Below are 4712 nucleotides of genomic sequence, written 5' to 3'. Positions count from 1 at the left end.
TTTAGATCATGTTCCTGCATAAGAGTCTATTGGTAAGTATTCCAATTTTCTTTTGTATTCTGTCTTTATTGATATGACTACACATGCACCAAGACAATTTTATTGTTGCCAGCTCATGACCCAATTAAATATTTAGGTTCCCGTTCTTTTGGAAAGGGGGAATGGTCCTAGCCTATAAATATCCTATGTGTGTCTAGGCCAATAAAGTGAAAGGAATTCAGAGGGCCCTTTAACAAGACACCCCTGCTGAATTAGGATTCAAATTGGAAGATAGATATATGTTCCAGACCAAACTGAGGTTAGATTTTCTCATGTTCCTATGTCCAGAGACTTTCAAACTGTGATTAGACGTTTTCACCTAGGATAAAGGCCCAAGTTTTTTGGTGTCTTCTTTGTTGTGGAATGACAACAGGTGTCCTCTATTTCCAGGGTCTCATAACTGACTGTCTTGTAATTCCAGAAATATCTTCAAGTTTTTTGAGCTGTGCTAGCTGAGCTATCCTCAGGACCTTTTAGCTAAGCAGCTGTTGCTAATAATGTGATGGTGTAATGAAGCCATCTAGGGAAGCTGCTCTGGGGATAAATTGTTCTTGGTCCCTAGGATCAAGTTCTATCTAAAAAAGAAAATTTTAGGTGGCTTCACTTGTACTCTGAGTCTACTGTCAGGCCCTGGAATGTTGCTGCATGCCAATAGTAAAATCATCCCCAGGAAACACAACTAGCTAAAATTATAAATAGCTTCTGGAGAGATTTATTAATTCACCTATAATGATTTTATAATAAATTATTAAAGGAAGCTAGAATTATTATAGGTATGTCTCTGAGCAGGTTGAGACTGATGTTGGTGAGGACAACCTTGATCTTTTATGCTATCAATAAAAAAATATTTAGTCTAAATTGGCAAGACAATTCTTAAATTCTTTTTTTTCTGATTCTTTTTGTACAGGGGATTGAACCCAGGAGTTCTCTACCACTGAGCTACAGACCCAGCCCTTTTTATTTTGAGGCAAGTTCTTACTAAGTTGTCACAACTGGTCTTAAAATTGCCATCCTTCTATTTCAGCTTCCCAAGTTGCTGGGATTACAGGTATGTGCCATCGTGCCTGGTTCAATTCTTATATTCTTATAAGGTAATGCTACATTACATTTTTTTTGCAGTTCTGGGGATTGAACCCAGGGCCTTGTGCATGCAAGGCAAGCACTCTACCAACTGGGCTATGTCCCAAGCCCTACAATACATTTTTACAAAAGAGAACTATATATGGTTATGTTATGACAAAAGTATTAATGGAATTTGTAATTTTATATTACTGGCAGGGATTAGGCACTCATCTATTTGTTCTTAACAGGTACTAGGATTGCAAAATTGAATAGGAAATGTTTTGTTTTTTTTTTTGTCCCAAAGACCTTAGAGTCTAGAAGGGAGGGCAGATACTCAGAAAACTGGTTGAAATACAGTATAGTATTAAAGACATGTGACAGTAATGGTTCTTAAGTTTGGACACACATCAGAGGCACCTGGAGAGCTTTAAAAATCCTAATGCCAGATAGTACCAGAGTCTTACCTAGAAAGGGAAGGGAACTCCTTAGCTGAATCTTGAGTGCTGAGTAGCTTACCAGATTAAGAAGGAAGGACATCATACTCAGAGGAAATAGCATTGCAAAGGCACAGATGAGGGAACTGCAATTTTAGAAATGCTAGTTCTTACTATACAAGAGAAGGAAAGATATGCTTAGAGAAGTAATCAGGAGCCAGATCTTAGTGTTTAGAGAAGTAACCAGGAGCCAGATCTTAGAGGGCCCTTGAAGAGATATTTGTATTTTAAGTATTTGTTATGGAGTCACTGAAAGTTTTTTTAAAAAAATTTTTTTAGTTGTTGATAGACCTTTATTTTATTTATTGATATGTGTTGCTGAGAATTGAACCCAGTGCCTCAAACATGCTAGGCAAGTGCTCTACCACTGAGCCACAACCCAGCCTGCCACTGAAAAGTTTTAAGCGGGGGATTGCCAAGATCATGATGAGCTGTTTTGATTTAAAAAGCTCACTTTGGTGGCAGTGTTGAGGAAGGAGTGGACAACCCGAAACTGGATCAGAAAGACCTGTTGGGAGGTTATTCTTATTTGGGTGAGAAGTCTCATATGTCTGAATTAGGTTCATGGCAGTGGGGATAAAAGGAGATAAACAGATGTGAGCCAAGTGTGATGGTGATTGCCTATAATCCTAGTGACTCTGAAGGCAGAGGCAGGAGGACTGCAAGTTTGAGACCAGCTGCAGTAACTGAGTGAGACTCTAAGCAACTTAGTGAGACTGGCTCAAAATAAAAACATAAAAAGTGGCTGGGGATGTAGCTCAGTGGTAAATGGCCTCTTGGTTCAATCCCCAGAACCAAAACAAAAAACAGATGTGAGAAATACTTGAAAAGTAAACTAAATTTGGAACATGGAGGGAGGGGAGACATGGGAAAAGAGAGGCATAGGACTGTGAAGTTTCTCATTTGGGTGACTGGAAGAGTAAAAAAAAAATCACAGAAACAACTCACAAAGGCACATTAGTTTGGGAGGCATGTGTTTTAGTGTTTGGTTAAATGTGAGGTAATGGACAATCAGGAAGAAATTGCTAGGATACTCTTGAATATGTAGGGATAGAGCCTCGAAAAGTGGATAGAGCTGGAGATAAAAAGTTTAGATTTGTATTCATCAAAGTGATAGGAATGTGGAAGTAGATTGATTCCCTGAAAATTTGAAAATATCCTCCCTTTTTTCCTCTTTTGCTTACCTTACCTGACAGCCCTCTAGTGACAACAAGCACATACTACATTTCTTTTTCTTTCTTTCTTTCTTTTCTTTTTTTTTTTTTTGGTACTGGGGATTGAACTCAGGGGCACTTGACCATTGAGCCACATCCCCAGCCCTATTTTGTACTTTATTTAGAGACAGAGTCTCACTGAGTTGCTTAGAGCCTCGCTTTTGCTGAGGCTGGCTTTGAACTCACCTACCTCAGCCTCTGAGCTGCTGGGATTACAGGTATGTGCCACTGCTCCCATCCACTTGCCACATTTCTTAAAAGGGCCTCAACTCAGTTAATGTGACCATGAAATGAATATTCAGAACCCTGGATTTTGTCACAATATTATTAATATTCCAATATTAGTGAGTGGTGGCACATCTGTGCACCAAATGTCCTAGCTTGAACTTAAATTTCTTATTGATTATAATTCAGGGAGTGTCAAGACTATTTGAAATTGACCTGCTAGGAATCTATTGATATGAGGAATTAAGGAACCTCCTGTGAAAGAATTTATTCTAAAGAAGTGGTTGACAACCACTTTAAAGAATCTCAGTGCTGGGCTGGGATTGTAACGACTGAGCTGAGCACTTGTCTAGCATGTGTGAAGCACTGAATTCGATCCTCAGCAGCACATATAAATAAATAAATAAAATAATAAATAAATAAATAAAACCAAAGATATTGTGTTCATCTACAACTAAAAAAATGTTTAAAAAATAAAGAATCTCAATGCCTGGGATGCACTCCTGACCAATTAATCAGAACCTCTGAGGTGGGACCTGTCTAGGCATTAATATTTTTTCCACATATTCATTTATTTATATTTTATTGGTTTATTACAATTATACATAATGGGGTTCATTGTTACATATATTCATACATGCACATGATATAACAATATAATTTGATCAGTATCATTTCTCAGTATTTCCCCTTTCCCTCCCCTCCTTCCTCTCCTGTTCCTTTTCCCCTAATCTACTGGTTTCCTTCCATTTCATTAGATTCCCACCCCCTGGCATAAATATTTATTAAATTTCTGCAGGCAAATCTTTGTGCAGCCAAGGTAGAGAATTGCTGCTATAAAACATGAGAGCCTATAGATGTACAGATTTGAGTCAAGGACACTGGCCAGTGTGGCAGGAGAAGAGCGGTACTGGGGGCAGCATGAATCTAGCAATCATATTGTTCCTAGACTCAGCTGCGAGGAGTCAAACTGACATCTGAATTGCCATACATGAGACATAGGTCTAAGGTGCTAAAGTAAGAGTGTAAAAGCTAAAGTAACAGTGTCCTCTATAAACTCAGAGAATAGTAAGAGCACAAGGGCAAACAGCTTTGGCATTGGCAACAACACTGGCAATATTGGTGATGGTGACCCTTTCATTCACCAAAATTTTGAGAGCTTAAGCTTTGCACCAGACACTAGTTTAAGTGCTGAGGATATGGTGGCAAACAGGGAAAACTGGGTTCTTTCTCTCTTGAATCATGGATTCTAGTGGGTGGAGATGGACAAAAACAACATCATGCAGTGTTAAATGTTGTGCAGTTTCAAAGAGAGTGATGTAATGGAGAATGAGTAGGTACATATTTGGATTGGTAGGTCATAGACAGTTATGGAGAAGTAACACTTAAGGTAAGGTGTACTCATACTTTAAGACTCTCTTCCTAAGAAAGAGTCAACTTTATGAAGGACAGAGAAAAGAACTTTCTAGGTAAAGGAATAGTAAATACAATGACCCTAAGGCAGAAGCAAGGTTGGCATGTCTAAGAAACAAAAGGGAGGCCAGTGTGGCTACATCTGGCTAATTGGGACATAAGATGACATTCTAGAGGTAGTCAGGGGCCAGGTCATATATACCCTAGCAAATTATCGTAAAGAATCTGAACTTGAAGATGAAGAGTCACTGAATGGTTTTGAGAA

The sequence above is a fragment of the Marmota monax genome, unplaced genomic scaffold, assembly GCF_021218885.2.
Source record: "Marmota monax isolate L192 unplaced genomic scaffold, Marmota_monax_Labrador192_F-V1.1 WCK01_AAM20220418_F8-fsc00155, whole genome shotgun sequence".
Classification (NCBI taxonomy): domain Eukaryota; kingdom Metazoa; phylum Chordata; class Mammalia; order Rodentia; family Sciuridae; genus Marmota; species Marmota monax.
This window is presented reverse-complemented; position numbering follows the sequence as displayed.